Source organism: Protopterus annectens, chromosome 7.part1, assembly GCF_019279795.1.
Source record: "Protopterus annectens isolate FY-2018-M chromosome 7.part1, PAN1.0, whole genome shotgun sequence".
In the NCBI taxonomy this organism is placed as follows: domain Eukaryota; kingdom Metazoa; phylum Chordata; order Ceratodontiformes; family Protopteridae; genus Protopterus; species Protopterus annectens.
The window spans coordinates 218,485,307-218,499,255 of NC_056740.1; positions in this window are offsets into that span (position 1 = coordinate 218,485,307).

The window sequence follows — 13,949 nt, forward strand, 5'->3', positions numbered from 1 at the left end:
GAGGCCCAGTCTATTACCCTGCCTAGGGCCCTATTTGACCATGATGCGGTTCTGGTATTTAAAGAAGGAAATACGTACGTAAAAGTAGTTACATAGCTCATTTGTGCCTTGAGCCCTTAGTCAGCTTGTGTAATAGCTTAGCTAATAAGTATGTCAAGGTATATTTTCTTCTATACATTTAAATAATTTGAAGGAAATGACTGAAGTAGCTTTCTTGGGGAGTGACCTTCCTGTGAGTGTGGGTCAAATAGGTGTGTTTCACTAGTATGGTGTGGGTGTGGCTTAAGGGGCGCTAGAGGACTACTTCGCCTAGGGCACCGTTTCAGCTAAGGCTGGCCCTGTAGCCTGGTACAGCAGTTGCCAATGCTAAGCTACACATTATATGACTATCATGCATGTGTTACTCTGTCACATCCAGGTTTATATAGCTGTTTGCAGTACTCCCCCAAACAGCCATTATACACAGTACTGTACAGAACATAGATAACATGATCAGATGTTTGACATTTAATGCTGAGCTGCATATGTCACAGTTATGTCCCACTGCACACAGCTACACACTAATTTGTCCATGGCAGTAGTTATGCATGGCATCAGTGCATACATACCTACTGCTGCCACTTATGCATGTTTCAAAGTATGTGCAGTACTCTTCATAAACATCTACTACTTGCCGGTAACCACATATCTGTTACATACCTGTTTGTCACTTTCAGGTCCGTCTGTGTATGTTTTGACATTTTTTTTGGTATTAATTAAGTAAATTTTGCTTTTACTTAATTATTTTTGGTTATTAATTAAGTTTTTTTTACTTAATTAATATATTTGGTTAGTAATTCAGTAAATTTGTTTTACTTAATTCAATTTTTGTTTTATTAAGTAATAACTTTTTTACTCCTCTCCAAGTTTACAGATGCTATCACACATGCAATGTAATGATTGCATGTGGGGATAGCAGGTACAGTCTGCTTTTATAGGTATCTGCACATGTGCATGTGATGCCCTCTGCACCAATTGGTGCCCAGCATTTGGTAAATGCATACAGCCTGCTGTGTGGTAATTGCAGTACTCACTGTCATAGCATCCCGATGCTATAAATTGCTAAGTTATGTAGGCATAGCCCTTTCAGATTTCCAGAGTTGGGCCCATGCTTGTTTGCTGTGGAGACTGTTGTGTAAGTCAGAAGGTTGGTATACTTCTTATATCTGAAGCTAGAGGTGTAGACAGTGATATACATGTTGTACTCAGACCAGACTGCTGCCACTTCCAGTACAGAGCTATCAGTGTAGAGTTTAACTCACCACTACAAATGCTTACACAAGATATATGTGAGTATGTAGTTTCTTTTTTACTTATATAATTAACTGCCATACAAAAGTAGTTATTGGGAAGTATTCTTTTGGCACATTAACTGTTTGTGAACTGTTATACTGTGCATATTAATGTACTCACTTCTGCAGGGTTTGTGTTTTTTATTGTTGACATTAGCACAGGATTCTCAGGAAAACTGCACAATTCCAGTACTGAGTATGCCTACCTACATCCTTGGTAGACCCTAAACACACACGTATATTTAAAATTTGGGGGGGGGGTGCAGACATACAGAGAGAATTATGCATTATTGTGTGAATGTTATGTTGCTGGACTTAAAGGATTGGTGTGTACCTGTTAATTTATCAAGGCAGACGGTCTGTCCACCTTTCTGACTAACATCAGTACTTTTCAGAGGGATTCAGAGGGACACAGTTAAAATATGTCTCACAATCAGGGACATCCCTGAAAAGTAGTCACAGTTAGGAAGTATGGCCTCTGCCCTAATCAGATATGCCAGTGTTTGTCCTGCTATGATACTGTGTGGGGTTGTAAAGTGCCTCTATAACATTATTTGCTGCTAGAATGGCTGCTTCTCTTATCACAGTCATGTAATGCAATTCCACAACAATTGCTGGTAAAGATCCACAGAACAAGCTTTGTGTTATGGCCTTCCTATTTTTCCTTTACATTCACTCATTGTATTGCATGATATATTTATTTCAGCACTAAGTTATTGTATATCTGCTGTGGTTTAGTGGTAGTTCATGCAATCTAGTGTGTCCAAGGTCTGGGGTTCAAGACTGACAGAGGTGTTTTATTTTGCTGCTGAGCAGAACAAGGGACATACAGAGTGACTAAGGCACTTTTAAGCAGTTGTGCGCGGGTTTGTGCAACGCTTAGCAATATACTTAGCTAAGCACACACATGCGCACACTCGCTTAAACCCACTAACTACTGCTTAAAAGTGATTACTCCCACTAACACCCGCGCTAATTTCTTTGAAAGAAAAGAAAGTGGGGAGATAGGAAAGTGGTGAAAAAGGGGGCACAAAGAGGGAAAGACAGTAGGGAAACCAGCTCGGGATGTGCAGGAAGGGTGTAGGGAAGGTCCATAGCAGCCCATTTCTTTACCAGCAATAGCTGTGCGTATGCAATAAATTTGGAGTGAAATTTGAAACCTTCCACCCCTGAGAGAGGGGTGAGGACAACAAAGTATGTTGTACTGCCAATTATAATTATCAGTTTACATGTCCAGTGGACATGTGTGCGAAATGGGCAGCTATGTATGGGGTGTAATTTTTTTGTGGGAACAGATTGCCCTTTTTTTTGTTTTTTCAGGTGAGAGTGGAATGTGAGGTAGAGGAAGCAGGTATATTTGGGGAGGTAAACAGACAAGACAAACAAGACGCATTCAGGGGCGGAGTATGACACATGAGGTGGGTGAACACAATTGACGGGGACGGATATTTGGAAATCGCAAGCCCATGAGCCCACAGATGGTAACAGTGGAACTGAGATCCCCACCCATGGGCAGTCACCACTGCACCTTCACAGCCCGGAGGGTGGCTGTGCTGGGGGCTGTGTAGGAGGGGCAGGCACACCCATGAATCACACCACTCTCGCCTCGAGCTGGCGTAGGGGATCAGCCACTGAACGCTGGATCTCCCTATGCACCACAGCCCAGACCCTTCGGAGGGTGACAGGTGGCTCTTTTCCACCCACGTTTGCATGGGGAAGTTGAGCCCCATCCCCTGCAGCGCTTCCACCTGAAGGTGGCACAGGACCAACGGAGGAGGGGAGCCAGGGCTGGGCACCAGAACTGCTGGTGCCAGGTGCAATCGCAAGCTGAGCAGGGACAGGTGGGTCCGCTGGGACCAGCCTTCCTATATGTTCTGTGATTAGGTGTGTTTAATTACAACATAGACAACAGCATTCCAAATTAGTTGTAACAGCATGCAGTAATATTCCCATTAACCCAACACACCAGGATTCCAACAGTTGAACAGCAAGCATAACACATGCATATATTGAACGACAGTGGACATTCCAGCAGCATGCAAGGATGATTGGTGGCAACAGGCCACCAAGATTGTGGTGTTTGAACAGGGCACATGCATCAAAGTAAATGCAGATATTTATAGAACAATAGGACATATGTCCCAACAAATGTTATGAGATTAGACATACCCATAAAAAAGGGCAATCAGTAGGGTGTAAAAAGAAACCTCCATTAACATCTTGTAAGTACTTTTAGTCTATACTACATTCCTATTGACTGCAGGTGTATATCCCCTACATGTATTATTACACTAGGCAACATGCATTAGGTTGTGTAATGGGTTTGGCTAGTTCATTATATACCTGACCTATATCTGACATACTAACTGTCCAAGATGCAGATGTTACTGCTACATAGTTATATATTGTATTTATATTTATATATATACATATCTGGATGTGTTCACGTGACATTTTCAGTTAAATTTCTACAAAACCCTGCATTTCATGTAGCACACTCACATTTCTGGGGAACACATTAACAAGCTACTCGTGTGCCAGATTTACCTATGCATGCCAGCCATTAACTGACTGTTGAGGACTGTATATATGCTTCACAGCTACTGGCACTTCCTTCATCCACTTTATATGGGAATGGCCAACTGTGGGTTGACAGCACTTAATACAACAGTACTATTTATATAATGCAAGGGTACAACAACATTTCAAAGTAAGTGACACAGACACACTCCAAGTATTATACCTTTATTAATTACATTACACACTTTTCTACAGGCTCTCTCCTTTATTTGATATTACAGTGCATACGGAAGACATATTCAAGACATATTATACCTTTATTAATAGGTTACAACACTCTTTTTCAGGCTTGCTCACTTATTTTATATGACAGTACATGCACAGATATTATTCCGGACTTATTTTACCTTTATTAATGGGTTACTACATTTTCTGGCTCTCTGACTTATTTTATATAACAGTACATGCAAAGGAATTATTCAGGGCATTTTATGGCTGTATTATTGGGCTACAACACTATTTTTCAGGCTCTCTCACCTATTTTATATAACAATACATGCAGAATAATTACTAACCTGCCTGGTGGCACAGCCTGTCTGCATAGGCTTGCTGATTCGCAGCACGGATACCTGCAGCTGTGAAGTAAATGAAGGAATATTGAGACATACCTATCCATTATATAGACTAAATTAACATGTCTTACTGCATTCCATGGCTACCTACTCAGTAGTGGGGCATCTTGCATGTCACGGGCCTCCTGTATCCATTGGTTCAGTAGGTCCTACTTCCGTCTCTTCAGGTCGGCATGGTGGTGACGGACCTGCTCACAAGTCCGAGGGACGCCTGTGGCACTCGTGAGATCATGAGCTAACCGGTTCCAAGCCTCTGCTTTGTACTCCGTCCCTTGGAACTGGCCCTGCAGGAGTCTTGACTCATGACGGTGGTCAAGGAGCCAAACCATGTATTTTGACTCCTCGATGCCCCAGCATTGCGCGCAAAAGCGAGTACCCTCTCCAGCACCAGCCATTCTAACTGCAGATGGGAGCTACAATCTGTTATAGTGAGTATTCCTGCCTATGGAGCTTAAATATGCTGCATTTCCTGCACTTTTTTGTGATTGGCCATTTTTGAAAATTCTCGGCTGACTGCAGACCTGCTTAGCAATGGTTAATCTACCATTTATAAGTATATGTATGTTAACAATGGCTGTTTATCCTAAGCTGTCATGGCTTAGTGGTTCAGTACTTTGATTATGGTGCACAGTGTCCTGGGTTCGAACCTTTTTTATTTTACTACTGTCCAGACAGGCTGTGTTTAGGCAACTTTGCTCTACGTTGCTCCACGCTGCCCTACGCTGTGCTGGTTAGCATGGTGAGCACCTCCGCGCAAACCTATTGCACTGGGTAAAGCGCTGCTTAGCTATGGGCAACTATATTGCACTGGGTAAAGCGCTGCTTAACTACGGGCAACTATATTGTGCTGGGTAAAGTGCTGCTTAACTACAGGCAACTATACTGAGCTGGGTAAAGCGTTGCTTAGCTACGGGCAATTATATGTCAAGATCCTTCTTATATTTATATATATACATTTTGTTCACTGATACATAGGCTATTTCAATGCTTTTTAGTAAAATGTTATTTATATATGTCAGGAATTATTTCATATACTAATTTAAAACATAAAATAGAAAGGGGAGTGGTGGGACTCGAACCGTGAATGCCTCCTCTTTGTGCGAAGGCTCTACCACTACGCTACTGCTATTTGGCTTAATTTGCATAAACATTTCTTATTATGCTCTTCAGTGTCGAAATTGCTAACTGCAGCTAAGCAATGGGCACAGCCGCACAAATACGGGCAGCTATATCGGGGATTATAAAAAATAAAAGTTTTACATTTTATAACTGTACTGGGGGTTTACAATGTGAGGGAGTGTAGTGTTGGGTATGTAGACATTTGAGCGGACTCACTCGTGTGTTGACATTTCACAATTCAGACACTTACAAGGGTGTGGACCTTTGGACTGCTCAGCAGTCAGACACGCCCCCTGCCTTCCTGCACGGACCGTGTTAGACTTGGAGTGGAGTCAGCATGCCCATATGAATGTGCATGGCATGCTGACGTCATACCGTTCAACTGCAGTTTCCGAATAAGACTTATTTAGTCTTACACGGAGAATTCGTGAATCCTGGGGAATATCTTTCTGCTGCAATGATTATGCTAAAAGGCTTCACAATAGCAAAATTAACAACATGACAATAAACATCAATTATGTATATTTCTACAGCACTTTGTGAACTATTGTTTCCTGTTAGAATGTGTGTGTACATGTGTGTGTGTGTATATATATATATATATATATATATATATATATATATATATATAATCACAAACACACACACACACACAATCACATGTATATGGTTGCAGTTCACTTTGTCAAATGCTGACTTCATTGTAAGGACTGTTAGTGAAGTGCTGGTTTTATTGAACTGAGAAGTGCTGACAGTTCCATTTTATGTAAGGGATGTTACATTAAGTGGCTGCGTTTGTTAATGCCAAAGCTTTAGGGTATACCAAAAGCTTCACCATTAAAGGTGTGTGTGTGTGTGTGTGTGTGTGTGTGTGTGTGTGTGTGTGTCTGTGTGTGTGTGTGTGTGTGAGTGAGTGAGTGTGTGTGCATGCGTGTGTGTGTGTACGTGCATACATTTGAGTGTTTATGGCTTAGGATAAGAGTAAGAGCTAGGTAAGAAGATACTTGTAGTGTTGTGCATGTGTATTAGAGTGCAAGACGTGCATGTGAGTGTCTTGTGTTAGCGGAAAGGGGTTTTGTAATGTAAAATTTAGGGCTGGGGTTAGGGTTATTGACTAGGTTAGGGTTACACACTTTAGTAAGGTGATGCAGGTTGCTGAAGTTTTACATACAGTATTTACAACATCATTATTTACATTCTTTTATAGCACTTTCACTTCCTTTTGATATACTACCATCACACTATGCTACTCTGACTGCCACCCCAAGCTTGAAAGCCTCAGTTTTAGGCCTATTGGATGGGTTGTGAGCCTTAGACAAACCATCTGCATTGTAGAATCTCGCATCTGGTTTATGTCATATTGTCAATTTATGGTTGTAATGATACATTGCTTGCTCCTCATTTAACCATATTAGGGGGTAGGGTCTGTCACCAATATGAAGTCCTGGCTGAAGAGTTTATATTTTAGTGAGGAAAGCACTCACTTGACTACAAAGCATTCCCTCTCAACAGCAGAATATTTGTTTTTCCCCTACATGACTTACAACTCAGAAAACATATGGGGTGTTCTCGCCCAACAAAGCCATATGATAACATTCTCCTAGCCCTACATCTTATACATCAGTATAAACTATAGAAGGCCTGTTAAAATCCAGAGATGCTAAGCAAGGCTTTCAACACAATATTTTGTTTAACTGCTTAAAAACACTGCCTGCATCTAGTGTTCACTCTACTTTAAGGAGCATCTTCCCTTTTGTCAAATCTATAAAAGGCCCCACTTTGTTTGTCTTTTCGGCTTTTCCTGGTTAGGGGGTTGCCACAGCGGAACTCCGGTCTGCTAATGATTAGCAGTATATTTCTATGGTGCTGAGTTGCCAGCCCGACGCCCAACCTTCAGTGAAGGCACGCCCATTCACGCATGTCTTTCGGAGGCCACTTGACCACGAGGAGGACATGCAGACTCCACGCGGAAGGCACTCCAGTCGAGAATCGAACAGGAGAACCTCTTGCTGTGAGGCAACAACGCTACCGCTGTACCACCGCGGCTATAAAAGGCCCCACTACTGATGCAAAATGGGATGCAAACTCAAAAGTACCCAGCTAACCCCAGGAATGCCCTCACTTGCTTGTTAGTGCCTGGAATAGACTAGTTCCTCGTTGTTTCATTTTTTTGAGTTGTAACTTTCCCCCTGCTTATTACATATCATAAATATTTACTTACATTATACCCAATATACTCTTGTAGTCATTAACAGTTAACTAAGCTTCTCTCAGGCAGGCTTGCACAACCTGTACCTTACCTAGCTGAATCCCAATCCTCAGAGTGCTGTGACATAATCTAAGGAAGCAGCATCATATTTTGCTTGAGAATTTAGGACTCTTATCTATTAATTTCTGACAGTTACCATCTACCATGTAACCAAAAATAATGGACATTACACAGTAATCAGCTTTCTCATGTTTAAAATGCTATTTTTATCTCTGGATTCCACTATTAAAAGGATTTATCAGTATCCCCTTTTTAGATCTAACATGGTCAACAATTTTGCATTTACCAACTTTTTTTTGTTCATCAAATATAAGCACTGGACAGATGTCAAACTCTGAAATGCTCAGCTGCCTAAAATCATTACAGAACCTGAGTGTTCCATAAAGCTTTGGGATGAACACTGTGCTGACATTCCAATCATTTTTTGATTCATCTGTCACACTCGTCTTAAGCATTGTTTGAACTTTCTCTTGCAAAGCCTTTCTGTTTTGACTGGTATGGTGTAAGGCTTTAAGTTAGCCTTTTCTCCTGAAGTGATCTCAATATGGTGTTGAGTCATGTTTGCTTTGCCAGATAGTTTTGAAAACACGCCTTTTTTCTTAACAGATATACTTTCATCATTTGTTTCAGTGGCTTACAAAGTTTGTTACCTAGCTGTACTGCAGACATAGAAGTCAGTTTTCATTCTTTACAAGAATTAATTATTATATTAAACGAACTACATAAGTTTGTACTTCTTTTCACAGTTTCGGGATACTAATACAGCTCTAACATATGTTAGTATGTTAAGACACACAGATTACACACATATACACACACATACACATATTAATATTATATATATATATATATATATATATATATATATATATATATATATATATAGGTCTACTTTGAAACATTTAAAACCCATAACATCTAATTTCAGAACATTGAGACCAGAACATCTAAAACCCAAAACATCTAAAACCCATAACATCGAATTTCAGAACATTGAGACCAGAACATCTAAAACCCAAAACATCTAAAACCCATAACATTGAATTTCATAACATCTAACACTACAAATCACAAGAAAATAACACCCCTTCACATATAACGGCACCAAACTACCAAACACACTTTTTAGTATGTTTTTGCAGGGGGGCAAGCCCCCCTGCACCCCCATGTGGGGGGCTCTTCCCCCCGTAAATTAAATATACCAACTCCAAGATTATACTACAGTGGAAAAAAGTTAATTTCGTAACCCCACTGTATCAAGCCCCCCTACAGAAGCATAGTAAAAAGTGTGTTTGGTAGTTTTGTGTCATTATATGTTGTTATATGTGGAGGGGGTGTTATTTTCATGTGATTTGTACTGTTAGGTGTTATGAAAGTCAATGTTATGGGTTTTAGATGTTCTGGTCTCAATGTTATGACATTAGATGTTATGGGTTTTAGATGTTTTGAAAGGGACCCATGCATATATATATATATATATATATATATATATATATATATATATATATACATATATACACACACACACACACATATTATATATATATATATATATATATATATATATATATATATATATATATATATATACACACACATATTATGCTTTTTATTTATTACCAGAATTTAACATATGCTTTGCCATAGGTCCAGAATGTAATGTTTTATTCACTGCATTACAATCTCTGTACAGGTACAACAAACAATTCAGCATTTTTAGAACCAGTTTTAAAAAAGGCCCTCTTAAATTTATCAATAGCTAACATTTCTATAATTTCACACTTAGTATGTTGACCCACAGAGTATAGCCATAATTTATGTACATTTTAAATCACATAACTGAGATCTTACCATTTTATTTGGAGAAAATGTCTAGTTAAGAAACTTCTGAGCTGGCATCTTATTGGTAAAACCATCTCTGGGTAATAATGTTTTTTTTTTCCTCAGCCCCAATAGTCACACTATTTCATGTCCATGAAGGCTTTTAAAGGTTCCCCGATTATGTGACGTAAGTGATTATGGCTCACTCATTATTCTAGCTCCCTCACTATGGTGCCATCCCTCCTGGTGGCCATACTTCTCAATGGCTACCAGGTATACCTTGAGGTCCTTCTCCCTGGTTAATTACATCACTGGTGAAACTAATTTTTGGCATTGCCATGGATTTGGCGACTGCTATCACCCCCTTAGCTGCACAACAAAAGTCAGTAGTAGTTGTTCTATGGCTGATATCTTGGTAAAAGAACAAACCATGGAGCATTCCAAACAAATGCCCACTAAACAAACCATAGGACAGCTTTCCTTCTATGTAGCAGAGGTTTGCTCCAAAGTCCTGTTCGCAGTACATGCCACAGTAATGATGTTGATCAGTCTTGGGAAAAATATGCTCAAACAAATGCCCTGTTTTGCAGGAACAAAAGTTATAGACTCAGGAAGTTTTGCATAAATACATGTACCAATTATGCAGCCACCAGTGTGGAATACAAAATGCAGCAGAAACTGCCATTCGATTCTTCCAAAACAGTCATATGGAATGACAAAAACAATCATACAGTAGGGGCATTCCTTCTTCTGGTGAACCTAGGGCAGGAAAACTGTTCAAGTTCCTTCTTGTATCTTCATCCAGGTCTCTCTGTACTCTGTAGTGTTTCATACAGAATTGCTGTCCAAGGACAAAATTCATCCTGAGTAAGGGACAATAAATCTAAAATGGATTAATTCAGCCTTTATTTTTATATACAGCTTACTGGAGTCATGAAACAACACACCTGTGAGAAAGATCTCTAATGAATACAACAAGATTGTTGCTTTTCTAAATGACACATTAAAGCAAAAGCTTGATTTACAAAACTTACCACAACAGTCTTGTATCCTCCCAGCGGTCGAGTGGCCTCCGAAAGACATGTGCGAATGGGCGTGCATTCGCTAAAGGTTGGGTGTCGGGCTGGCAACTCGCACCATAAAAATCTACTGCCAATCATTAGTGGACCGGAGTTCTGCTGTGGCGACCCCTAACAGGGAAAAGCCGAAAAGACAAACAACAGCCACAACAGTCTTGTATAAAATAATTTCAGCAGCATTATTTACATTATTTTATGTCAGTTTCACTTCCTTTTAATATAACATACCATACATACTATTTGGCAAGAATCATTACACTCTGTCACAAAGTGTTTGTATATATGTATAGATATATAAACAAAATGTGCAAAAAGCCAAATCTCCCATTTCGTTAAACTGCTAAGAAATTTTGTCCTTTAATAAACTCGAAAGATGCATTCAGTGTGGTTGGTGTAACACACACAGACACACACTCTTGTGTGTGTGTGTGTGTGTGTGTGTGTGTGTGTGTGTGTGTGTGTGTGTGTGTGTATATATAGATAAATGTATTTAATATATGTATACACAAATACATATATATCTACAGATTACCTTTCAAATCCAGAAAGACCAAAATTCAGATGTTATTTTTGAGAGATGAAAATAACGAACATTAAAATCCCAAACAACGATATGTTTCCCAGGGCAAGTAAACACTTGCCCATTGGGAAGAAATATGCCCTTTTCTCCACTGTAGTGCAATCCGAGAGTTGGTATAGGGAGGTGGGTTTCCAATGGTATAGTGTGTACTCTGTAGTTTTGGGCAAACGTTCCAGGGTTCCAAGCCAAGTCGTCCAACACTCTCTCTGTCCAACCAGTGCTTCGTGTCCATGACCAAGTAGCTGATGCACACACACTCTTGGGGATTTGATTTGCGTGCGCACGCGTGCACACACACACACACACACACACACACACACACACACACACACACACACACACACACACACACACACGCGCACGTGCAGACATACACACACGTGGGAAAGGCTGGTGCAGGTTCACTACCTATGCCCCCTTTTGCCCAGACTACAAGGTAGTTACCACTGCCACTAGAACCCCTTGACAGCTACTTTAAAGCCTTAGCAAAGGGTGTCCAATCATACCGTGTAATATTAATATTAATACAAATGTTAATTTGCCCAAGAGCAAGGCTGTTAGGAATGGCCCACACAGTATCACCAAATAAATATGCAAGTACTCTCAAAACTTAAATATCTCTACAAAGATCAGCCACAATGAAAGGTTTGAATATGTTTAATAATAAACAATAAAAGAATGAGAAAATACTAAGTATATATTCATAGTGACATCAGAGTTTAAAATCATAGTATATATTTAAAACAACATTGAAGGATAATCTCAAACAAATAAAAAAAAATATCTACACTAAGATTCCTGACTGAATCTAAGAAATTATACTATTCCCTAGTAACTTACTTACTAGAGCAAGGCAGATGATGTGGTGAATGGTTCTTCTTGTCAGATCCAAGTCAGAATGCAGAATGCTCTGTCTTACGAAGAGACTTATCAAATAATATCTAAATTATTACTGCTGGGATAGCTTGCAGAATCACATAATTTCTGGTCATCTGACTTCTAGTTCCCAAGCAAAACCCCCATTGCGGGAAGCTGGCAGGACTTAGTACCTACCTGTAAAAATACACATACAAGGGCTTTTGCAAAGATCTTTGGCAGGTGCTGGAAGTCATAAAACAATTGCATTCTCCATGCTTTCTGAACAGTGATTAGTTCACCCCAAAGACAATACAGAAAGCTTCCTAGTACAGACTTTGTGTATCTGGCTGCACTGAAACCTGCGAGATAGCATCTTTATGGCTTAGCCTATAAAATGATTCCATTTCAGATATTTTTCTAATCTTTGCTGGACTGAAGTTAACCCTCCAGTTTCCTCTGTTAAAACATACATTTAAACAGTTACAATGGTGCATGTACATTTCTGTTCTCTTCCAGTAGGGCACATTGTGGATACATTTTAAACACAAGCACTTTACAAATACATTTTCAATACAAGTCTGTAAAAATCAGTTTGATATATACATGACATACAGTTCTAATAGATTTGTAACACAATCATCTTGTATAAGTCATTTCAATATTCACCAATAATATATAATTATTTCCAAATTCCAGCTAGCTGTACTGGCAGTACCTCCTTTCGTCACAGCATCCCCCACACACACACACACTTTTTAGAGTTTGTCAGGACGGCATAAGTGGATTATTTATCCAAACTTTGGAAACAAAAAGCTTGAGCAGAAACAATGTCCATAAACATCAGGGTGCTTGCAAAATATCTAAAATAATATCCAAACCAAGGGGTAAAAAGATCACAAAAGTAAACCATTTAGTAAAAACTATAAAAAAGACCCAGCCAAACTACATTCTTCACTGTGTTAATATCTTAAATCTCCTGTATTTAAGGCCCATGAGAAGGTACTTCTCATATGGAACCTGAGGAAATTGCTAATCTGCTAGCTGACAGATTTGGTGCAAAGTTCACCCCCCCCAATCGTCTCCAGGCAGGTCGTATCCATGCTCTCAAAGGCCAAAAACATGGCCTGTATGGGAAAAGATAACATCCCAGACTGCTTACTAAACAATCTAAAACAACCCCCTTGACACAACCCTCCACTGAGGTATCATTAAGAAACTGTCTCAGCTGGGGCTTAACCCATACATCACTAGATGGGTAGCCAACTGGCTCACCGATAGAATGCATACTGTCAAAGTTGGGGATTCCACCTCTACTAGTAGACCAATTACCAGTGGCGTACCACAAGTATCTGTGCTGGGCCCTATACTGTTTGGGATCTATTTCTCTTAAGTCAAGGTGAAAGTAGATGGCCTGTATCTTACCAAGTTCACTGATGATTGCAAACTGAGTGCAATCACAGAGTCCCCAAATGATGTTAACATATTACAAAGGGGGCTAACACAGACACATGACTGGTGCCAAAGAAACAGACTAAAACTAAATGCAAAAAAATTGCATTATTATCCCCTTTGTCAAAGATGAACTCCTTGCAAATTACAATATTGACAGCCCCCCTTTAAGTCAAACCCAGTGGTGCGAGATTTGGGAACACAGGTTGATAGTAATCTAATCTCTGATCACCATGTGTCCACAGTGGTAAGGAAAGCCTTCTGCATTGCGCATCTCATAAGTAAGGGCAT